The sequence below is a fragment of the Mobula hypostoma genome, chromosome 6, assembly GCF_963921235.1.
Source record: "Mobula hypostoma chromosome 6, sMobHyp1.1, whole genome shotgun sequence".
Lineage (NCBI taxonomy): Eukaryota > Metazoa > Chordata > Chondrichthyes > Myliobatiformes > Myliobatidae > Mobula > Mobula hypostoma.
The window spans coordinates 93,415,049-93,440,778 of NC_086102.1; the positions used below are offsets into that span (position 1 = coordinate 93,415,049).

The 25,730-nt window shown below is 41.5% G+C and overlaps 1 protein-coding gene across 9 annotated transcripts in view; it reads left to right on the forward strand.

The window, feature by feature from the left end:
• Nucleotides 1–25,730, forward strand: part of mcf2la (mcf.2 cell line derived transforming sequence-like a) — a 307,378-nt gene that overhangs the window by 78,628 nt on the left and 203,020 nt on the right. The window contains exon 1 of one of the 9 annotated variants that reach the window (XM_063051231.1): nucleotides 23,473–23,685. The exons of the other annotated variants lie outside the window; for them this stretch is intronic. The gene's annotated coding sequence lies outside the window, so the exon portion shown is untranslated. Of the gene's footprint in view, nucleotides 1–23,472; nucleotides 23,686–25,730 lie in introns of those variants that run through there. 9 annotated transcript variants of the gene reach the window in all.

Consider the following 25,730-nt stretch of genomic DNA (forward strand, 5'->3'; position numbering starts at 1 on the left):
TCGGGACTTGAGACTTTTTTTTTACCGTGCCCATGGTCTGCTCTTTATCAAATTACGGTATTGCTTTGCACTGTTGTAACTATATGTTATCATTATGTGGTTTTGTCAGTTTTAGTCTTGGTTTGTCTTGTGTTTCTGTGATATCTTTCTTATTTTTTAATGCATGCATTTCAAAATGATAATGAACGAGGACTGAGTGTCCTCATAATCTAATTTTCCCCAATGTTTCCACTTTTATATATTCATTAGCAAGTTTGGCTACATCACACTCTTCCCTTTATCTAGAGTCATCCGTAGAGATTGCAGAGTTGAGATCAGAAACAGATCTATTACCACTGACATATGACATGAAGTTTGTTGTTTTGCAGTTGCAGTACAGTGCAAGACATAAAAATGTATACAAAAATAAATAGTGCAAAGAAAGGAATAACAAGATAGTTTTTTTTTCACGTTCGTGGTTCATTCAGAAATCTGAGGGGGAGAAACTGTTCCTAAATCATTCTGTCTGGGTCTTCAGGCTTCCGATCTTAGTAACTGGAAGAGGGCATGTCCTGGATGGTGAGGGTCCTTAATGATGGATGCTGCCTTCTTCAGACACTTTCTCTTGAAGATGTCCTTGATGGAGTTGGAGCTGAGTCTATAGCCCTCTGCAGCAGGGGTTCCCAACCTGGCATTGGTCCATGGCACAAAAGAGGTTGAGAACCCCAGCTCTGCAGCTTTGTGTGATTCTATGCCTTGGATACTCCACACCAGGCAGTGACACAACCAGTCAGAATGCTCTCATTAGAAATCTGCAAGTCTTTTGAAACATAATAAATCTCCTCAAACTCCTAATATGGTACAGCCAATGGGATCCCCCTAGTTAAAATTTACTAACCTGAGAGTAAATAGCCCACATATTGTCTCCCTGTTTCTTGTTGCCGAATCAGTCCTCTAAACCATGCTGATATACCATCTCCACTACTCTCAGTTCTGACTTCACCAGTTCTCTTTTATTCACCCTGTTTAATATATTCTCAAAGAATAAATTCATCAATTTCAATTTCTCCTTCATGAAGTATGTTGATTCTGATTATATTATTGTTTTCTAAATACACTATTGTTATTGCTTTAATAATGGATTCCAGTACTTATCCGTTGACAGATAACAGGCTTTCTGATTTCTCTCTCTTCTTGCTTTGAGCTATTATATTTATGGGGAGGGATGAATTTTACAGAGCAGAGGATGCCGTGGTGATAAGCTGTTGATGAAGCCATCTGGTTGATCGGTTACTGAGATAACTTTCTGTGAGAAGTGCATCCAGCTGCAGCTCCTTTCAGAGTGCATGAGGGATCTGGAGCTGGATGAACTCTAGATCATTCAGGAGGTTGAGGGGATTATAAACAGGAGTTACAGGAAAGCAGTCACACCTAGACTGCAAGAAGCAGGTAACTGGGTGACCGGCACAAGGGTGAAAGAGAATAGGCAGCCAGTGCATCGTACCCCTCTGGCTGTTTCCCTCCATAACAAGTATACTGTTTTAGACACTGTTGAGGGGTCTGGCATACCAGGGACAGCAGCAGGGGCTTAGTCTCTGACACTGAGTCTGGCTCCATGGGTCAGAAGAGAAAGAGGGAGAAGCAAAGAGTGATGGTGATAGGGGATTCATTAGTTAGGGAACAGACAAGAGGTTCTGTAGATAACAAAGAGACTTCCAGGTTCCTATGTCAGAGATGTCTCAGTTCAAGTACCAGCATTCTTAAGAGGAGAGTGAGGAGCCAGAAGTCGTGGTACACATTGATACCAGTGACATAGCCAGGAAAAGGGATGAGGTTCTGAATCGAATTATAAGGAGTTAGGAAGAAGGAAGCTAAATTATAGAACATCAAGGGTGGTAATCTTTAGATTGCTGCCTGCACTATATGGTGGTGAGGGTAAGAATATGATGATATAGCAAACAAATGCATGGCTGAAGATTTGGTGCAGGGGGCAGGGTTTCAGATTTTTGGATCATTGGGATATCTTCTAGGGAAGGTGTGATCCTTACAAAAGAAACAGGTAAACCTGCACTCAAGAGGAACCAAGTCTTCATGGGCAGGTTAGCTAGGGCTGTTGGGGAGGGTTTAAACTAGAATGGCAGAGCGATGGAAACCAGAGTGTTTAGTGAAGCGATGAAGCAGTTGGTGCAAAGGTAGATTCAATGTGCAGAGAGACTATGAGGAAAGATAGGCAATGGACAGAGCATTAATGCAGTCAGTTGGATGGGTTGAAATGTGTTTTATGTGAGGTTATTAAGAAGGAGGGTGATGAACTTAGTGCATGGACTGGTACATGGAATTATGATATTGCGACCATTATGGAGACTTGGCTGTCACAATGACTGCTTGATATTCCAGGGTTATTCCAAGGATAAGGAGGGAAGTAAAAGAGGCACAACCAGGGATACTATCACAACTGCAGAAAGGGAGGACATTGTGAAGGGATTGTCTATGGATTCAGTCTGAATGGAAGTCAGAATTAGGAAGGGAGCAATCACTCTATGGAAGTAATTTATAGGCACCCTTCACCACCACCATCACCATAGCAACAGGGAAATGGTGGAGCAGATAATTAGGTAGATTTTGGAAAGATACAAAAATAACAGGGTTGTTGTCATTGGTGACTTCAACTTCCATAATATTGATTGGCACCTTCTTAGTGCAAAAGGTTTAGTTGGGGCAGAATTTTTCGGGTGTGTCTAAGAAGGATTCCTGTCACAGTGTGTGGACAGGCAATAGGCTTGATCAGGTAACAGACCTCTCTATGACTGAGCATTTCAGAAACAGCACTACAACTCCCTGATCATTGGAATAGCCACGGACGAGGAGAGGTGCAGACAGTATGGGAGAGTATTTGATTGGAAGTGAGCTAATTATGATGGTATTAGGAAGGAGCTTGGGAATGTCAATCGGGAACAGGTATTCTCAGGAATATGCTCAACAGAAATGTGGAGGCTATTTAGGAAGCATTTCCATGAGGGAAAGGATGGTAGGATGGAGGAACCAAGAATGGTGGAACTTTAGTCAAGAGGAAGAAGGAAGCATACTTAAGGTTTAGGAAGCAAAATATCAGTCAGGGCTTTTCGTATTTATAAGTTTTCCAGGAAGGAGCTTAAGGGAGGACTTGGTAGAGCTAGAAGGGGACACGAGAAGACCTTGGTGAGTAGGATTAAGGGAATCTAAAGACATTCCACCCATGCACGAGTAACAGGAGAATGGCTAGAGTAAGGGTGGAACTGCTGTGGGGAAATGAAGAAAGATATGCCTGGAGTTCAAGGTGATAGGAGAGGTCCTTAATGAATACTTTGCTTCAGTGTTCATCAAGAATGTGACGTCAATATAGAACAGGCAAATATGCTGGAGCATGTCAAGTTTAAAAAAGAGTCACTGTTAAAGCAATAGGGATAGGTAAGTCCCTTGGACTGCATGGGATATACCCCAGGTTACTATAGAAAATAAGGGAAGAGATTGCTGGGGCATTGATGATGACCTTTGCACCCTCTCTGGTCACTAGAAAAGTACTAGAAGATTGGAGGATGGCCCATTGTTGTTCCATTGGTCAAGAAAAGTAAAATGGATAATCCTGGGAATTATAGACCAGTGACTCTTACATTAGTGTTGGGCAAACTAATGGAAAGGATTCATAGGAATAGGACTTACGAGTATTTGGAAAAGCATAGTCTTATTAGGGATAGCAGAGTTTTGTGAGGGGCGGGTTATGCCTCATGAGCCTAACTGAGTTTTGTAAGGCAGGTTTGCTAGAGTTGTCTGGGAGGGTTGAAGCTAATTTGGAAGGGGAGTGCGAACCAGAGTGATAGTGCTGAGGATGAGGTAGTTGGTTTACAAACAAAGGCAATCTGATGACAGGACAAAATTACAGTCTAAAGATGAGTTGCAATGTAAGAGGCAACGTAAAATCGAAAAGGGTGAATACAGGACTGAAGGTGTTAAATTTGAATGTGTGCAGTGTACAGAATAAGGTAGATGAACTTGTAGCACAGTTACATATTGGCACGTATAACATTGTGGCCATCACTGAATCATGGCTGAAAGAAGATTATAACTGGGAGCTTAATGTCCAAGGATACATGTGTATCAATAGGACAGACAGGTAGGCAGAGTGGGTGGTGTGGCTCTATTGGTAAAGAATCAAATCAAATCATTAGAAAGGGGTGACATAGGATTGCAAGGTGTTGCATCATTATGGATAGAGCTAAGAAACTGCAAAGTTAAAAGGATCCTGATGGGAGTTGTATACAGACCCAAACAGAAAGGATGTTGTCTATAAATTGCAATGGGAGATAGAAAATGCAAACAATGTTACAATGGGGGATTTCAATATGCAGGCAGATTGGGAAAATCAGGTTGGTGCTGGATCCCAAGAGAGGGAATTTTTAGAATGCTTATGAGATGGCTTTTTAGAGCAAGTTGTGGTTGAGCCCACTAGGGGACCAGCGATTAGGTGTTGTGCAATGGACTGGAATTGATTAGAGAGTTCAAGATAAAGAACCCTTTAGGGTAAATAATCATAATATAAATAAATTCATCCTGAAATTGGAGAAGGAGAAGCTAAGTTCAGATGCATCATTATTGCAGTGGAGTAACAGAATTACAGAGGCATGAAACATAGAAACATAGAAAATAGGTGGAGGAGTAGGCCATTCGGCCCTTCAAGCCTGCACCGTCATTCAGTATGATCATGGCTGATCATCCAACTCAGAACCCTGTACCAGCCTTCCCTCCATACCCCCGATCCCTTTAGCCACAAGGGCCATATCTAAGTCCCTCTTAAATATAGCCAATGAACTGGCCTCAACTGTTTCCTGTGGCAGAGAATTCCACAGATTCACCACTCTCTGTGTGAAGAAGTTTTTCCTAATCTCGGTCTTAAAAGGCTTCCCCTTTATCCTCAAACTGTGACCCCTTGTTCTGGACTTCCCCAACATCGGGAACAATCTTCCTGCATCTAGCCTGTCCAATCCCTTTAGGATTTTATACGTTTCAATCAGATCCCCCCTCAGTCTTCTAAATTCCAACGAGTATAAGCCTAGTTCATCCAGTTTTTCATCATATGAAAGTCCTGCCATCCCAGGAATCAATCTGGTGAACCTTCTTTGTACTCCCTCTAAGGTAAGGATGTCTTTCCTCAGATTAGGGGACCAAAACTGCACACAACACTCCAGGTGTGGTCTCACCAAGGCCTTGTACAACTGCAGTAGTACCTCCCTGCTCCTGTACTCGAATCCTCTTGCTATAAATGCCAGCATACCATTCGCCTTTTTCACCGCCTGCTGTACCTGCATGCCCACTTTCAATGACTGGTGTATAAAGACACCCAAGTCTCATTGCACCTCCCCTTTTCCTAATCGGCCACCATTCAGATAATAATCTGTTTTCCTGTTTTTGCCACCAAAGTGGATAACCTCACATTTATCCACATTAAATTGCATCTGCCATGAATTTGCCCACTCACCTAACCTATCCAAGTCACCCTGCATCCTCTTAGCATCCTCCTCACTGCTAACACTGCCGCCCAGCTTCGTGTCATCCGCAAACTTGGAGATGCTGCATTTAATTCCCTCATCCAAGTCATTAATATATATTGTAAACAACTGGGGTCCCAGCACTGAGCCTTGCGGTACCCCACTAGTCACTGCCTGCCATTCTGAAATGGTCCCGTTTATTCCCACTCTTTGCTTCCTGTCTGCCAACCAATTCTCTATCCACATCAATACCTTACCCCCAATACCGTGTGCTTTAAGTTTGCACACTATCTCCTGTGTGGGACCTTGTCAAAAGTCTTTTGAAAATCCAAATATACCACATCCACTGGTTCTCCCTTATCCACTCTACTAGTTACAACCTCAAAAAATTCTATGAGATTCGTCAGACATGATTTTCTTTTCACAAATCCATGCTGACTTTGTCCGATGATTTCACCGCTTTCCAAATGTGCTGTTATCACATCCTTGATAACTGACTCTAGCAGTTTCCCCACCACCGATGTCAGGCTAACCGGTCTATAATTCCCCGGTTTCTCTCTCCCTCCTTTTTTAAAAAGTGGGGTTACATTAGCCACCCTCCAATCCTCAGGAACTAGTCCAGAATCTAAAGAGTTTTGAAAAATTATCACTAATGCATCCACTATTTCTTGGGCTACTTCCTTAAGCACTCTGGGATGCAGACCATCTGGCCCTGGGGATTTATCTGTCTTTAATCCCTTCAATTTACCTAACACCACTTCCCTACTAACATGTATTTCCCTCAGTTCCTCCATCTCACTGGACCCTCTGTCCCCTACTATTTCCGGAAGATTATTTATGTCCTCCTTAGTGAAGACAGAACCAAAGTAATTATTCAATTGGTCTGCCATGTCCTTGCTCCCCATAATCAATTCACCTGTTTCTGTCTGTAGGGGACCTACATTTGTCTTGACCTACTAATCTTTTTCTTTTCACATATCTATAAAAGCTTTTACAGTCATTTTTTATGTTCTCTGCCAGTTTTTTCTCATAATCTTTTTTCCCCTTCCTAATTAAGCCCTTTGTCCTCCTCTGCTGGACTCTGAATTTCTCTCAGTCCTCAGGTGAGCCACTTTCTCTGGCTAATTTGTATGTTTCTTCTTTGGAATTGATACTATCCCTAATTTCTCTTGTCAGCCACGGGTGCACTACCTTCCTTGATTTATTCTTTTGCCAAACTGGGATGAACAATTGTTGTAGTTCATCCATGCGATCTTGAAAGACGAGTTGGTCAAAATTGATTGGAAAAGAACACTGGCAGGGATGTCAGCAGTGCAGTAATGGCTGAAATTTCTGGAAGCAATTAGAAGGCACAAGATATATACATCCCAAAAAGGAAGAAGTATTCTAAAGGCAAGATGACACAACCGTGGCTAACAAGAAGTGAAAGCCAACATTAAAGCCAAAGAGAGCATATAATAGAGCAAAAACAGAGGGAAGTTAGAGGATTGAGAAGCTTTTAAAAACCAAAAGAAGGCAATTAAAAAGTTATTAAAAAGAAAAAGGAGGAATACAAAAGTAAGCTAGCCAATACAATTAAAGAGGATACCAGAAGTTTCTTCAGGTACATAAAGCGTAAAAGAGAGGCGAGAGTGGATATCGGACCACTGGAAAATGATCCTGGAGAGGCCATAATGGGGGACAAGGAAATGGTGGATGAACTGAATAAGTATTTTGCATGTGGAAGACACTAGCAGTATGGTGGAAGCGCCAGAGTGTGAAATTGCCATGACAAGGGAGAAAGTCTTGCCGGTAACTCTCGCCTTGCCTGAAGTTCTCGTTTCGCCATGCATTGCCTGAAGCCTTACCTGGTCTTGCTGGTAACTCTCACCTCATCTCGCCTTCAGTCTTGTCCTGGAGCCACCCTGTACCTAGCTCCCTTCCTGTCCCTTGGCTCTGCCGGGTAAGTCAGGCTGTTTTGCCATTACCTTGCGGCTAGTTCTGTCCCTTCCTGTCCCTTGCCTCCATTGGGTAAGCCAGGCCGTATTGCCATTACCTGCGGTTGGTTCTGTCCCTTCCTGTCCCTTGCCTCTGTCGGGTGGTGATCTGCGCCCTGCCCAGGAGTATCGTGTCCTGCCCAGGAGTAGCCTCTAGCCTCCAGTCTCCAGTCAAGTCTCTAGCCTCTAGCCTCAAGCCTGAAGACTCCAGCCTCCTGCCTCCTGCCAAGCCTCACCTCTAGTCTCTAGCCTCAAGCCTGAAGGCTCCAGTCTCATCCTGCCTGACAGCCAAGCCTCATCCTTACCTAGTTTTGGGGTCTGAGCCAGAGGCAAGACCCAGGGACTGGGTCCTTGTCCAGTCTCTGGCTTGGGGTCCAAGCCCGGGCTCCTAGCTCTCTTGTCCAGTCCTGTTCCGGGCTCCCGGTTTTCGCATCCATGTCCTTGCCCTCATCCTGTATTCTAGTCCTGTCCCTAGTACTTCAGTGTCTGTGTCTTGCACTTGGGTCCGTTCCCAGCCACCACCTTATGACACTTGTAGTCAAAGACTTTCTTAATGGTATCATTCTTTATGGTCTTGAGAGTACCTTCGACGTAGTTAAACGCCATGTACTCTGTCTTTTTAGCATTTAGGTGAAGTCCAACTTTATTGCACTCAATTTCCACTTTTGTCAGTAGCTGCTGTGCTTCCTCCATCTGGTCAGAGAGCAGGACTATGTCATCTGCAAAATCGAGATCTGTGAGTGTAACTGGTCTGACCCTTTTGGTTCTCCCTGGTTTTATGGTAAAACCAAGCTTGTCATGATCTTTGGTAGCTTGACGCAGAGCGTAATCAAGGACGATTATAAAGATGTAGGGTGCCAGAGTGTCTCCTTGCAGCACACCAGCTAGGAGCTCGAACACTGCTGTTTCTCCATCTGGTGATACAACTTTCGCCATGGTTTTGGTATAGCTGGACTCTATTGCTCTCAGTAGATGGTCTGGCACTCCGTAAACTATCAGGATCTTCAGCATTTTACCTCAGTGAATGGAGTCAAAAGCTTTGTGAAAATCGATGTAAGTAAGCACGGCTGGTAGGTTGTTCTTTTTGACTTCCTCAATGATCCTACGGAGAGCAAGTATTTGCATTACTGTTGTGCACTTCTGCCGAAAACCATTCTGACTGAATCTTAGCTTAGGGTCAATGGTGGTGCGAATCCTGTTCAAGGTCATCTGATTGTATAATTTTGCTAAGATGCAGGTCAAGCTGATACCGTGGTAGTTATCTGTCTTTGTGAGGGATCCAGACTTGGGGACTGGGATAATGTTTGAGAGTGACTGCTGTTCTGGTTTGTCACCCTTCATCAGTGCCGTATTACATATCTCCAGCAAGATGTTGTCCAGGTCGCAGTTCTGCAGGACATCTGGTGATATCCCACCTGGTCCAGCGCTCCTGCCCTGTTTGAGTGCATATTTAGCCTTCTTCAGTTCCTCAATGGTGAATGGGCCGTCATCGATACCGACTTGCGTTAGTATCTTGGTTATGTCCTCTTCTTCTTCTGTGAACGTTGGAGGGCAGGTTCTTAAAGTGGGTAAACCATGTCAGGACCCGGTCCTCTGCTGTTTTACCACTCTCTTTACGTCCACTACATCTAGGCCTTTCAATATCCAGTAGGTTTCAATGAAATCCCCTCCCCCCCTTATTCTTCTAAAACTGCAGTGAATACAGACCCAGAGCAATCAGATGCTCTTCATACATTAATCCTCTCATTCCAGGGGTCATTCTCATGAACCTCTTCTGGACCCTCTCTCGTGCCACACATCCTTTCCTAGATAAGATGCCCTAAACTGCTTATAATACCACAAATGCAGTCTGACCAATGGCTTATAAAACCTCAGCATTACATTGTTGCTTTTATATTCTAGTCCTCTTGAAATGGATTTATTTGCCTTTCTCAACACCAACTTGACCTGCAAGTTAACCTTTAGGGAACCCTGCACCAGGATTCTGAATACCTATTGCATTCCTGATTTCTGAATTTTCTCCCTGTTTAGAAAATAGTCTACGCCTTTCTTCCTTCTACCAAAATGCATAACCATACAGTTCCCTGCATTGTATTCCATCTGCCACTTCTTTGCCCATTCTCCTAATCTGTCAAAGTCCTTCTGCAGTCTCCCACTTCCTCAAAATTACCTGGTTCTCCACTTATCTTAGTATCGTCCACAATCCTGGCCAAAAAGCTATCAATTCTATCATCCAAATCAATGATATATAACATGAAAAGAAGTGGTCCTAAGACTAACCATAAGAGTATAAGATATAGGAGCAGAATTAGGCCACTCAGCCTATCAAGTCCACTCTGCCATTCCATCATAGCTGTTCCAGGATCCCACACAGCCGCATAAACCTGCCTTCTCGCCATATCCATATCCTTCAGACCTGACAAAGGGTTCTGGCCTGAAACGTTGACTCATCGTTTCCATGGATGCTGCCCGACCTGCTGAGTTCCTCCAGCATGTTGTGAGTGTCGCCATATCCTTTGATGCCCTGACCAATCAGGAAACTATCAACTTCCGCTTTTTTAGTTGCTTTCTGTTGGTTTTTAAACGTTTCCCAATTCCTTTAACTTCCAATTAATTTTTGCAATATTATATGCCCTTTCTTGCAGACTTCCCTTGTCTGCTCAGTTGCCTCATCTTCCCTTCTTTGGGATGAAACTACCTTGTGCCTTCCAAATTGCTCCCAGAAATCCTTGGTCTTTACTGTCCTGTCATCATCCCTGCTAGTGTACAGTTCCAATCAAATTTGGCCGGCTCCTCTCTCATGCTCTCATGACTCTGTAGTTCCCTTTACTCTACTGTAATACTGATAAATCTGATCTTAGCTTCTGCCTCTTAAATTGAACGGGGAATGCCATCGCATTATGATCACTACTCCTAAGGGTTCCTTTACCTTAAGCTCCCTGATTAAATCATTTTCATGACACTATACCCAATCCAGAATTGCCTTTTCCTTAGTGGGCTCAAACCAAAGCTGCTCTAAAAAATCCCTTGCAGTTCTTAACTCTACCCACAAGGATTCTGCATCTTACTATCCAATATCACCTCTTTCTCAGGATTTAATTTCATTCTTTACCAACAGAGCCCACCACCCCTTCTGCCTACCTGCCTGTACTTTCAATATGATGTGTATTCTTGGATGTTAATCTCCCAACAATGATTTTCTTTCAGCCAGTCCTCAATATCATACCTGCCATTTTCTAACAATGCTATAAGGTCGTCTACCTTATTTTGTGCATTCAAATATAACACCTTCAGCTCTGTATTCATCATCTTTGACAAATTTACCCCCATGTTACCAGAAATTAAATTCTTATCCCTTTCTAAACTTTTTGTCTTTTTATTTACTCTGGAGACTTTTGTAATATCTCCTGCTCTCTCCTTCCCTTTTACTTTAGAAACATAGAAACATAGGAAACATACAGCACAATACAGGCCCTTCAGCCCACAAAGCTGTGCCGAACATGTTCTTACCTTAGAGATTGCCTAGGGTTACCCAGAGCCCTCTATTTTGCTAAGCTCCATGTACCTATCCATTATTCTCACTTTTCCAAACTGTTGGACTGTTGAACCTAATATTTACTTTTAAAGTTCAAACCTTAAAGTTCAAAGTACTTTCATTGTCAAATTGCATATATTACCTTCAGATTCATCTACTTACAGGCCGCCACAAAACAAAGAAACTCAATATAACCCATAGCAGAGCAAGCAAATCTTAAGGATGCATAATTTATACACTTTTGATAATAAATGTACTTGAAGTGTACAAAAATGAAGGCCATGAAACACCTAGTGTGCAGAAAGAAAGCAAGTTGTACAGACAATGAAAGTAAGTAAATAACATTTAGAACTGAAGTTCACAACTAATGGGCTCTTGCATCAACTGTGGTGAGACTCTCTGCATGCTACATCTACCTGCACATCATCTGGCACATCACCTTGCATCTCACCCCCCTGCCAAGCTAGTTTCAACCCTCTCCTATACAGTATAGTTCTAGCAGATGTGCCCATAAGGGTATTGGTCCCCCTCAAGTTTAGAGTAAAGAAGCATGAGTTGTGACTTGATAGAGGAGTACAAGATTATGAAAGACATAGGTAGAGTGCACTTTCCCCCTAGGGTGGCAAGGGATACCCATTTACAGGGAGTGAAGGGAAGTTTAAAGTCAAAGTCAATTTTATTATCAAAGTACATATATGTCACCACATACAACCCTGAGATGCATTTCTGCTGTGGGTGTACTCAGCAAACCTATAGAATAGTAAACTATAACAGGATCATTGAAAGGTCAGCCAGGGTGCAGAAGATAACAAACTGTGCAAATGCAAATATAAAGAAATATTTATAAAAAATTGAGAGCATGAGATAATGAGATAAAGGATCCATAAAGTGAGATCATTGGTTGTGGGAAACATCTCTATGATGGGCAAATGAGTGTAGTCATCCCTTTTTATTCATGATCCTGATGATTGAAGGGTAGTAACTGTTCTTGGAAATGGTAATGCGAGTCCTGAGGTTCTTGTAAGTTCTACCTGATGGCAGCAGCAAGAAGAGAGCATGACCTGGGTGGTGGGGATCTCTGATGATGGATGCTGCTTTCCCACAATGTTCTTCACTACACATCTATAGAAGTTTGTCAACGTTTAGATGTCACATCGAATCTCCACAGACTCCCAAGGAATTAGAGGCGCTGCAGTGCTTTCTTCCCAATTGCACTTGTGCTGGGTCCAGGACAGGTCCTCAAAAATAGTAACATCCAGGAATTGAGAGTTGCTAACACTCTTCACTTCTGATCCTCCGTTTCCCTTTCCTGAAGTCTACAACAGTTCCTCGGTCTTGCTGACATTGAGTGAGAGGTGCTGTTATGATAGCACTCAGCCATATTTTCGATCTCCCTCCCGTATGCTGATTCATCACCACTTTTGATTCGGCCCACAACAGTGGTGTCATCAACAAACTTGAAGATGGCATTGGAGCTGTGCTTAGCCACACAGTCATAGGTGTGAGATGAGTAGAACAGGGGGCTAAGCACACATGCCTGTTGGAGATCGTGGAGGAGATGTTGTTGCCAATCTGAACTGACTGGGGCCTACAAGTGAGGAAACTGAGAATCCAATTGCACAGGGAAGTATTGAGGCCAGTGTCTTGGATTATTGATTACTTTTGTGACAATGATAAGATTGAATGCTGAGCTGTAGTTGATAAAGAGCATCATGTTGTATACATCTTTGCTGTTCAGATGTTCCAGGATTGAATGAAGAGCCAGTGAATTTAGGGGAGATATTGGAGGTAGGTTTATTTCACAGAGAGTAGAATGTTCCTGGACTGCAGTGCTGGGCTGGTGGTAGAGGCACGTGCATTACAGACATTTAAGAGACTTAGACAGGCATGTGTAAGGAAAATCTTGAGAGTTATGGGCTATATAGGAGGGTAGGGTTAGACTGATTGTGGAGTAGGTTTACTTAGGTTGCCCATGCTGCACTGTTTTTTCTATGTTCTATACATTACAGCAAGAACAGAAATAAAGTTTCAGGCAAAAGCTGTGAAATGCAGAGCTATAGAAGAGCTCCAACAGTTCCAGGTAATGTGAGTGGATAGAGAAAATCAGAGTTAATACACATAGGACTAGACTGTTGTGACACAGATAATTTTTATCTTAGTTACTGTATTCCTTTTTATATATTTAGTATTTCATTTTATATTTCTTACCACATTTCTCACACAATCTATTTTCCCTCTCTTATTTTTATTTGTCTGTTGTTCCTAAATTATTGTTCTTTCGGGTTTACTTTTTTCCGGTTTGATACTATCTTTGATATCCTTCGTTCGTAATGAAAGAATCATCCTTATTGTAAAGTTTTATTTCATAGTGGGATATTTCCATGAAATTTATAAGATATTTCTTTAACCAACTGCCATTTCCTATCCAATTTAAAAAATCATTATCCTATTACACACTTTACCTCCACTTACATAAACCTCGTAACTTTAAGAAGTTAGTTTCAGGTCTAAGTTATGATAACTGTTCTGTGGTTCCTGCTCCATGAGATCCTTTCTCATCACTCAACATTTCTAAATTAGCCTGTTCTTTGACCAGTTCCATGTTAGACAAGAGAATGTCTCCAGTGCATTCTGTGAACTCCTCCAAAGATATCCTTGCCAGTTCAATCCAATCTATATGAAAATCAAAACCTTTGATGGTTATTGAAGTAGCTTTCCTGCAAACCTCTATTTCATCTTAAATGATAGTCTTCTACCCGGGTGGCTACCATTGGGGACCTGTGGATATTACTCCCAGTGAATTCCCTTACTTACATTTGAAATAATGTGCAGCTATACCTACTGTAAATATGAGAACAGTTGCAAATAAGAGCAGTATTTGAGATTGGGACAGAAAAATAATTAAGCTGGTTGGATGCAAATGAACATTTTACCCTAAGATCAGTAGTAATATGGTAATTATTGGGATATTAATTTGTGATTGAGGGATCACCTATGACTGATCGACATTAAAGGAGTATGCCATAATTAAAATCAGCATGAGGAACATGCAGATATAATTAATAGTTGACAGTGTAAGTAATAATTGAAAATGGCTTCTAAGAACCTTTTTCCTGAAGGTACTTGCCTTTTGAGATTTAATTATCATCAAAACTAGTATGAGGATTCTTCAATTATGATTGAAAATTGCATCAAAAAATTGTGGCATAACTTAAGGAAGTAAATGATTCAATGAGATACAGCTATGAGTATGACGAGGTAGTTAGTAATGATAAAATGTAGAAACTAGGAAGATTATTTCAAATTGGAACACTGTCATGAATATTTGAAAGCTATGGAATATCCTGTACATCTGTTTTGATTAGATTGAACATCCCAAACATAATTGTACATGTTTTGCAAGGGATTGAATGTTTAGCTTTTTTGTTCCATGATAGGAAGAATGATTCATTTCTGCAAAATATAATCCCATATGATGCCAAATAAGCTTATTATTAAAAGACACACAAATTAACACTTTCGGGACTTAAGACCAAATCATACATTTTGTTATGATTAGATTAATAGTTACAACAAATTACAAATACACGGTTTGATAAATGTGATTCACCATTGGAACCTTCAAACCTTTGGAGGTCGGTCATCCCATTCCTACGCTATCGTTGTAGGAGTACCTAGACCTGACCATTTTCAACTGCTTTTTGTTTTAAGATCAGACGTGGAGAATTTACTGAAGAGCGTGCAATTTGTATATCCTTGTCAAGTGAGGCAGTCCATGCCTTTGTACAATAGGACCTTGAAAGCATTCATGTGTGTAACTAACATTTGTCACGCGTAAGGAAATGACTACCTCCAACAAGAGCAAGCCTAATAATATCAACAGGAGCACAACAGGGCTCGGTTATCTCACCAGTCTTGTTCACACCGTACACAGGTGACTGCAGAAGCTCACGCCCAGGCATGCAGTACATCAGCTACACTGTCATCATTGACACTACCAACTCTGATGAGGAAATCAATAAATCTGCAGGATGGTGCACCACAACTATCTGGACAGAACCCCATAAAACTAAGGAAATGGTAGTGGACTTTAGAAAACAACAGTACACTGTCCCAACCCTGGAAACAAGAGGCCAGTCAACAGAGCATGTTGAAGAAAACAAGTACCTCAGCACAACTATAGATAACAAAATCACCTTTAAGACCAATGGTGGGTTGATACTCTCCAAGCGCCAGCAATGGCTATTTTCCCTTAGGAAGATGTGCAAACTTCAGGTCCAGCCATTGATTCTCCAGACATTTTATAAATGCTTCATTGAATCAATGTGAACCTACAACATCACAGCATGGTTTGGAGCAGTGAACACTATCAACCTCAGCCCACTCCACAGAATGGTCAGAATCAGTAGTACAATCATTGGCCAGGACCAAGAATCACTCAGCAGCATCCATGAGAGACGGACTATAAAGAAGGCTCAATAAGTAGTAGAGGACATCACACACACACTACACTCTCATGCCATCTGAATGCCGCTACAGGTCCCTGCCCATCAGCACCAGAAGAGCATTATCCATTTTGTGCCTTCCTCCATTCACCTCCTCAACACCCAGTTTTGAATATATAGTATGCACAGCACCTTTGACAGTAAAAACAGTCAGTTTTATTATGTGTATTTGTATTTTAAATCACATGCATTAATTCTTAGTATTTATTATCTATTGTGAGTATTTTATATTGTGCTTAACTATATGTAGGATGGTGTTGTGTATCTTAAGCTCTGTACTGTTATCCTTACCACTGCACAAACAAAGTTTCTCATGGAAAATAAAGAGAAAAGTGAATTGAATTTGTCCAAGAGGGTCTAATCATTTATTCTTTCATTGCTGATTAAGAAAGTTAGGGATGGTGACAAATTGAAAGAAAACGTCAGCTGCACAACACTCTGCCTTAGAAATGCATTGCTGCTCATTCATTGTTCTTGGATCTTGTACTGTATAGCTACTGTGTAATATGGGACTACTTTATGTTGTAGGGACACGTCGTTGCATGAGCTATTAGGCGCGTACTGATCTGTACGTGTGTGTTCAGTTCGGTTTCAGTCAGTAAAGAACCCTGTTAGCTTAGCTCCTGTCTCCAGCATTTTTATTTATAGCTTTGTTGTGTAACCCGGCCGTGTAGTGGTAGTGTGGTAGTGGAGATTGGAGACCATTAATAGTTGGAAGATACTGTACATTAGTAGTTTGCAGATGACACCAAGATTGATATTACAGTGGACAATGACGAAGATTGTCTAAGATTACAATAGGATTTAGATCAAATGGGAAAGTGGGAGAGGGAATGGCTGATGTAATTTAGCTTAGACAAGTGTGAAGTGATGCATTCTGGGAAGTGAACCCAGATAAGGACTTACAAAGTGAATGGTAGGTTCTAGGAAGCGTTATTAAACTGCAAGACATGAGTTTCCTAATACAGTACATAATTCCTTGAAAGTGGTGCTACAAATATACAAAGTGGTAAAGCGTATGGTATGCTATTTTTGGCTTCCATTCATTGGCCGAAGCACTGAGTATAGGAGCCATGTTCTGGTTGTACAACTCATTGGTTAGGTTGTACTTGGAGTATCATGTGCAGTCTGGTTGTCATACTATAGGAAGACTATGATTAAGAGGGGGTGCAGAGAAGATTTGCAGGAATGTTGGCTGTACTGTAGGGTCATAAGAAGAGGTTGGACAGGCTGCCCTGGAGTGAATGAGGTAGAGGGTTAACCTTATAGTTAGTCTTTTTCCTCAGAGTAGGGAAGACCAAAACCAGAGGGCACTGGTTTAAGCTAAGACGGAATAGATTTAAAGATGATCTGGGGGGCAGCTTTTCCACATGGAGGGTGATGGGGTACATGGAAAGGCTGAGGGTGATGGGGTATAGGGGAAGGGTGAGGACGATGGGATATATGGAGAGGGCGAGGGCGATGGGGTATAGGGTGATGGTCATGGGGTATGTGGAAAGAGCAAGGGTGATGGGGTATAGGGAGAGTGTGAGAGCAATGGGGTATATGGAAAGAGCTGACAGAGGAGATGGTAAGGTGAGTACAGTTACAGCATTTAAAACATATTTGGACAGGTATGTGACTAGGAAAGATTTGTAGGGATATGGGCAAAACACAGGCAAATGGGATTATTGTATATTGGCATCTTGGTCAGCACAGGTCTGTTCCCATGCTATCTATTAGTTGGGAGTGACAGTGACACCCGCAGAAAAAAGAGATTTATCTAAATCATTTATTAATGCACTATGAGATAACACAGCACAAGAAGGAACCATTTTGGCCAGCAGGTCCTCGATCAGCGTTCTACAAATTCTACCATTTCCTTCACATACTCTACTTCAACTTACATACAGCTATATTACTTGTTTCAAGAGTGTATCAGATGATTGTATAGCTCCTTCTAAGTTATTTCTTGGATTTATTCATGAGTTGTATTTATGGATGACTCCTCTACAAGTAGAAAAGCATTGTCTTTCAAGCAAACTATCATAAAAATGACATCCTCCTGAAATCCAACCCTTTCATCTTTCCTTTTAGGAAATAATCTCTCTTGGAGATTGTCTGTCATATTTGACGATGGCAGGAACCCTGTGCGGGAGAGTTTTTAAAGTTCCACTATTGATCTTGGAAGTCTGTGTCCAGTGGTACGAGTAGTCACCATAACTGGGATCTTCCCTGGTTGCTGTAGACGACCATGACTTTTTCTGTGTCTTGTTTTGCTTTTTGCTCTCCATGGAGTTTTGCAGATCCGCCTTCTGCAGATCTCATCTGCCCTGTCCGCCAGAGCTGACTTAGCATGCTGAGACAGACATGCCCTGTCTCTCTGGGGTATGAGACCTACTGGCCACCATTGCCTGGTTTAGCCCATCTGTCAAAGCAGTGTGGTTGTTGTTGCATGCCAACAGCGACTTGGAACAGCAGGTGAGAGCTGAGTGTAGGGACCAAGTTGAGTGAGTTGCCCCAGATTGGACAGGACAAACCCCTTCACCAGAGGTGCTGCCCCTCCCTGGATAACCTATACACCCCGCTATTATCTCTAGTATTATACTAGTAAACACTCTTTGCTGCCTTTTATTCTTAAGCATTTCCCATGACTTCTTGACAGTGTGATACATCTGAAATCAATTGCTTTAGAAACATTTGATTTCTTTGACAGGTTTTATAGCCGGTGAATGGGGTAGTCAACACATTCTGGGAGGGCAGCTGGACACTTATGTCAGAGAAAGTACTGTGTTGCTCTGGATGTTATATTTCTGCTCCTGGGACTTACTGAGGATTTGCTCAGGACCATGTCGGGAAAAAACAGAATGATCGAAAGGCAGAAGCCTTTGTTATTAGCAGAGATTCAAATATTGTTTTCTACTGTTGATTGAAACTAATTAGTCTGTAGATCCCTAGAATTTAGTAGTGGATGGATAATGAACGTTAAGTTGATCATTAATACACAATGTTATGGCTATGTTTGGTGTGTACCAAATAATATCATAAAATTATAGAATTTACAGTGCAGAAATAGGCTCTTTCAGGCCACTTGACCACGCTGACCATAAAGCTTATCACCATAAATCACATTTGGTTGCATTAGGGATCTGTGTCTTTCCTAGGTGTCTGTCCAAATACCTTTTAAACATTGTAGGTGCTTCTACCCACCTCCCCTGGCACTCGTTCCAGATAACCACCGCCCTCTGTGTGAAAAGCATATCCCTCAGAACTACTTTAAAGATTTCTCTTCTCATCTTAAGTATGTACCCTCCAGTTTTCATTTCGCCTGCCTTAAGGGAAAAAGACTTTCCTTATTTATGTTCTTTATAATTTTAGTGATCTGTATAAGGCAACCCCACCAATCTCCAACATTCTGGTGAGATAAACTGAGCTTATCCAACCTCTCCTCATAACTCCAGCCTTCCATTCCAGGTAAAATACTACACCATGCTGGCTATCCTCAGCATTTTGTTCACATATTGGAAATATTGATTCTTTTTTGGTTAGGCACTCTAGGAGGACCACTGTTTGAAAATGAAGCATGCTTCAGAGGGTATCAGGTGATTACAGAGCTTCTCCTTTCACAGTTATTCATCCTATTCTTCTGTACTTACTCGTCATTTGTCCATGTGATAAGTGCAGATGTTGGGCAGTTCCAGAAGGAATCTGAAATGAGTTATCCCCATGATGGTTTACAGTGGGGTGAGGATAGATAAATGGCCAAAGCTTTAGAGGGCAACAATGGAATATGGCATTGTGATCAGGTGAGACTGAGTGGCATTTTATTGAGCAGTAAGATGTCAGAAGGTCCCATAGATCCCAACAACTCTGAACTTCTCAGCACTAAGGAAAGTGTTGCTCAAAAAATTGCTGCCTGCCCTCTGGCTTTGCAGGCACTTCAGTCAATTACCTTCTTTCAGTTTAAATCCAAGGAAGAGTCTTATAAAATTGTCAGAAATAGTAGATTTGAGGATAAGAGAATTTTATACTTCAGAGAAGATGGACCAAAATAAAAAAGGAAAGGCAGAAAATTCAAATACACTGACAAAAAACATAAATACAGCGATAGTAACTATTGAAAGCTCTTAAAAAAGCAAAGTGTGGGTCCTTTAAAGACAGACCACAAAATGTGTAATTAGAAATAAGAAACAAGTATAATAATTAAACCATGACTTTGCATGAATTTTCACAGAAGATATGCAAAACCTACTGGATTTACTAGAATATGAATATATTGATAAGGATGAGGAACTGAAAGAACCAAGTCAAAAAATAGTACAAGAGTAGCTGATGAGCTTAAAAGCCAATAGATTCTAAGGAGCACAATGATTTACATCTGAGCACTTTGAAGGAGTTGGCTTTAGAGGTGGTGGAATCACCTTCTAAAGCTCTATACATTCTGGAGTATTCCTAAGGATTAGAGGGCGAGCTAATGCAATTCCACTATTCAAGAAAAGAGGGAGAGCAAAAACAGAAAAGTTCAAACCTGTTAGCCTGGTATCTGTGGTAAGGAAAATATTTGAATCTATAACGAAGATTGTAATATATTGCAATTGTCAGAGCCAATAAGGGATTACAAAGAAATATCATGGTTGACAAATCTGTTGGAGTTCTTTAAGGACGTGATGGGTAAAAGCAGTGGATTTTCTGAAGGCATTTGATAAATTGCCACACAGGAAATTAGGGCATCTGCAATCTGATGTGGATTGAACATTGGTTATTGTAAGGTAAAGAGTGGAAGGGATTCTTTTTATCTCGCTAAACTGTGTCTAGGTTGTTGACAGGGTGGTGGAGAGATGGGGTGCTTGGTCTCCAGCTTTTCACAATCAATACCAATGATTTCTTATTTCCTTGTTTAAAATAGGTGTGACTGTGGGTATGGAAAATATTGTAATGAAGTTTCAAGGGACATGGAGGAGCTAAGTGAGTGAGACACGCAACTTGGTATATATTGTGGGAAAATTCCCACTGCTGCCTGTAAGGAGTTTGTATGTTCTCCTAGTGGCTGCGTGGGTTTCCTCTGGGTGTGCTAGTTTTCTCCCACAGTCCAAAGACGTACCAATTGACAGGTTAATTGGTCATTATAAATTGTCCTGTGAATAGGCTAGGATTAAATTGGAGGACTGCTGGGTGGTGTGGCTCGAAGGGCTCGAAGAGCCTACTCTGCACTGTTTGCCAATAAATTAAAAAACATTGGGGAACAATCCACTTTGGTGCACGTAACAGAAAAAGAGGCAGTTTTGTGAGATAGTGAGAAACTGGGTGGTGCTAATGTACAAAGGGACCTTGTATACCTGTCCATGAAGGCCCATGTATAGGTTCAGCAAGTGAATAAATAGGACATGGTATGTTGGCCTTTTGGTCGAAATAATTTGAATACAGGAATACATAAACACGAGGAATTCTGCAGATGCTGGAAATTCAAGCAACACACATTAAAGTTGCTGGTGAATGCAGCAGGCCAGGCAGCATCTCTAGGAAGAGGTACAGTCGACGTTTCGGGCCGAGAGCCTTCGTCAGGACTAACTGAAAGAAGAGCTAGTGAGAGATTTGAAAGTGGGAGGGGGAGGGGGAGATCCAAAATGATAGAAGAAGAGAGGAGGGGGAGGGATGGGGCATAGGTGTTCAGCGAAACACTCTGTCCGCCAGAGAAAGCAGGATCTCCCAGTGGCCACACATTTTAATTCCACGTCCCATTCCCATTCTGATATGTCTATCCACGGCCTCCTCTACTGTAAAGATGAAGCCACACTCAGGTTGGAAGAGCAACACCTTATATTCCGTCTGGGTAGCCTCCAACCTGATGGCATGAACATTGACTTCTCTAACTTCCGTTAATGCCCCACCTCCCCCTCGTACCCCATCCGTTATTTACTTTTATACACACATTCTTTCTCTCTCTCGCCTTTTTCTCCCTCTGTCCCTCTGACTATACCCCTTGCCCATCCTCTGGGTTCCTCCCCCCCCACCTTTTCCTGCTCCCTGGGCCTCCTGTCCCATGATCCTCTCATATCCCCTTTGCCAATCACCTGTCCAGCTCTTGGCTCCATCCCTCCCCCTCCTGTCTTCTCCTATCATTTTGGATCTCCCCCTCCTCCTCCCACTTTCAAAACTCTCACTAGCTCTTATTTCAGTTAGTCCTGACGAAGGGTCTCGGCCTGAAACATCGACTGTACCTCTTCCTAGAGATGCTGCCTGGCCTGCTGCGTTCATCAGCAACTTTGATGTGTGTTACAGGAATACAGAAGTCTTATTGCAACTACATTGATTACACAGTTTTGATCTCCTTACCTCAGAGGATGTGTTGACTGCCAAATGAGTGTAGCACAATTCACTAGATTGGTTCCAGGGATATCAGGATTGCCTAAAGAGGAGATTGATGAGTCTGGCACTGTATTTTCATTGAGAAATACAAAGCTTTTCTGAGCTTGCAGGCTGGCTGCAGGGAAGACGTTTTCCATGGACTAAAGACTCTAGGACCTGGGAGACAGCTTCAGGAGAAACACGTGGACATGTTCTGTACAGCTGCAGGCTACTGTTTTCTGGAAACAGGTGCTAGTCACAGCACCTTGACATATCTTGCCATCCTTTCCATGCATGCTGAAACCCTAAGGAAGTATAGTTGTTTCCTAGAAACTTGGTGCAGTTCTCTCTCACCTTGTAAGCTCAGACAAAACTGTTCTGTAGTGCTGTAAGATCTCATTAGAACTGGATAAATTCTCAGTCAACAACCTGCTGTTACCTGTAATTGTGTTCACAGTTCCAGAATTTGTTAAGAAATCCTGAGCAGTTGTGGATTGTGGTATTCCACTATCATTGTTGGTGAGTTATTTACGTAAATGACGCTTTAAGGATGCTATTGCAATAGTATTACATCTGCTAGCATAGAATGCATTACCAACTCAAATTAGCCAGACTCAAGCTTTAGACATTGCAAAGCACAGCAGACTTCAGTAACGAGATTTATGCTGCATAGCAATCTGCTTTATCTCAAATGTCAATTAGTTTTCTGCAAATTGAGTTTGGGAAGTCTCCACCCAACTTCTAATGGCTTCAGCAAAAAAAAATTCATCTAGCATTCCTATAATTGTTGTTTTGAAGTGCTCAGTAGGAATATGCCCTAGAAAAAAGAGCAACAGAATCATAACTGAAAAGTTATTTGAGAATCAATTGTTCTGTTCCTAGCTTAATAGAAGTGGATGCCTGAAATATTTAAGTGTTCCACCCGCACAGCTAGCATCACATTAATTTATTCGAAGTTAATTCAGCTTTCATGAAATCACCCTGACCATCATCCTTAGTAGTATCACCTAATATTTCTAATATTGTGCTCTGGATCAAATATGTCCACATACAGTTGACTGATAGCAGACTTCTGTAAACTGAGGCTCTATCTGCCTGTCTGGTGCCCAGCTTGAGGTACAAGCTGAAGAGGAAGGAGGTTCCCCTGCTGGGTCAAAATTTATCCTTCATTTTTGCTGTAAGTGGGACTTCGCTGGGCACAAGTTGGCTGCCATGTTTCCTTCAATTGTGTGCACACTTTAGAAGTACTTAAGTGACCATAATGCATTCTGTAAAGGCATTGAATAAATGTCATTTTGTTAACCCATGCAAAAAGCTGACAAGGCTGCAGAAAAGAATGAAATACCTTCAGAAGTATATTTAAATAGATAAGTGTGGACTACTTTGCATATTGTGCCAACACATCTCTATGTCTGACAGGTGGAGGTTTCATTCCTGTCTGAGTAGTTCTGAAGCAGCAGATGCATCCCACGCTGCAGATGTGCCTTATTCTTTCAGCTCCTCAGTGTAAGGTCTGTGTTTAAATTTAGCTTGATTATTACTAGCCAGGAAGGAAGCATGCACACAAAGCCTTCCTTTGGGCTCAGTGTATTCGTTGTTGTAATTGATTTTTAAATAGGACGAGTGGCTGTTTCAGCTTTACCAGAGTGCTTCAGTCATTATAAAGACCATTGATTGCCCCAGTTTTGTGGTACGGACAGAGATACTTGACTCTTGTATCGTTGCTGAAAAGCTGGATAAATGACTGAATTCTCTTAGCTTGTTTGTGCTTGTTAAAAAAACACAAAACCTGACTGCTCTGCAAAACAAACAAGAGAACCTTGGAACCTTCTCAGTGAAATACGGTAGTTATTTTTAATTTTTCTCAGTAACAGTGCAATTGAAATACATAACTATTAAGTAATAATAAAATAAATAAATTCTCCCATATTTAGGCAGATGACTTGATCTTGTTGAAGTGGTATTAGAAAGTCCACACAAACCTTTTAATGTGTTCAATTTTGCAACAACAGTCAGAGGTAAAGATCTTAGCAACAGAAGATTTATGAGGGGAATACAGTGGAAATTGTCAGTATGGCTTTTTAGAAAGAATTTGAGACGAAGTGCTGTTTAACAAAAGTCAATTTAAAGAAAAAAGTAACAGTGAATCTGATTACGAGTTATTTTTAATGCTGGAGGGTGGCAGAGAAACGTCGACTGTACCCCTTCCTAGAGATGCTGCCTGGCCTGCTGCGTTCACCAGCAACTTTGATGTGTGTTGATGGTAGACAGTGTCAGATCTGCTGCATTTGTTTTGATATATGTCTAAATGACTTGGGTATTGGTATTGTTGGTAAATTTTAAACTTGAGAGGACTTGAAAAAGGTTAGAGGCAAGTAGAAACAATAAAAGGGGAGATGGAATTTAAACAGAAGTGTGGGGCTGCTACATTTGGTCGAAGGGATGGCTAGTGATAATGGAGACTTCATGGCCATTGTAAAGATTGTGCAGGAACAGAAGGATCGGGGGATTCGCGATCAGAGATCTTTAGCTGTGACAGGATACACTGAGAGATCAGATCACAAAATATATGGATTTTCAGGTGTCATAAACGGAGGCATTGAGAATAAAAACTGAAGTTATGCTGAACCTATAGAAAACTCTGCTCACTCACAATTAAAGTACCGCAGTTATTTGTGGTCATCATAATTAAAAAAAAATATGCAGGTGTTTGAGAAACTGCAGACAAGATTTATTAGAATAGTTCCAGGAATGAGAGATTTTAGCAAAAGGCTAGATTGCAGGAACCAGGATTGTTTTCCTTAAAATAAAGCTGAATGAAGAAAGATGTGATAGGGGTGTACAAAATTGTGACATTTTTACATGAAGTAGATAATTCTCTTCCCATTAGCTGATGATATAAGGACCAAGGGATGAAAATTAAGGGCAAAGAGACACAAGGAGGGTTTGTGGATTACAGATGTTACCCATTAACCTGAAACGTTCTGCCTCAGAGGTTGGTAGAACTGGAGAACATTAAAAGGAAATTGCAAAGACACATAGGCCTTTGACAAGGTCCCGCATGGGAGGCTAGTCAGAAAGGTTCAGTTGCTTGGCATTCCGGATGAAGTAAGGTAGTAGATTGGAATTGACATTGGCTTCAAGGGAGAAGTCAAAGCATGGTAGTAGACAGTTGCCTTCTTGACTGGGCTAGTGGTGTGCTGCAGAAATTGGTGCTAGGCTGTTGTTGTTTGTCATCTATATCAACAACCTTAATGATAATGTGGTAAACTGGATCAGCAAATTTGTGGATGACACCAAAATTGGCGGTGTAGTGGACAACAAGGAAGGCTATCAAAGTTTGTTGTGGAATCTGGACCGGCAGGAAAAACGGGCTGAAGAAGGTTCGATGGAACTTAATGCAGGCAAGTGTGAACTATAATGTTTCATAACTCCAAACTAATCGAAAGAAAAGCATGGAGTTGTGCATAACCTGCTCTGAGTTCATTTTACTTTTGGTGAGGCATGTACTTTTGATGTGGTGGTGTAATGATGTATGCCATTCGTGTACATTTACATGTAAACTGGAATGAATTGTGTAAACAACAAAAAGCTTAATCAAACAATATATTTACTTGTATAATATACTGTATATATAATACAACTCCTAAGTAGACGTCCACAGCGTAGTAAATTTTAAATAGTCCTATTTAGGCCTAAAGATTTAATCGCTGTGGAGGATTTCTTACTCTTGTGGGATAATGTTTTTCCTGCATAGCAGGTGAGATTAGTAACTGTGAAACAATCTCACGTTTTGGGGCCTCGTCTGTGGTAGTTGTAGGGGTTGACTCTGGGTCTGCAGGAAGTGGTTCTGACAGCTCTGGATACCTTTCTTCTCTAACAGTTGACT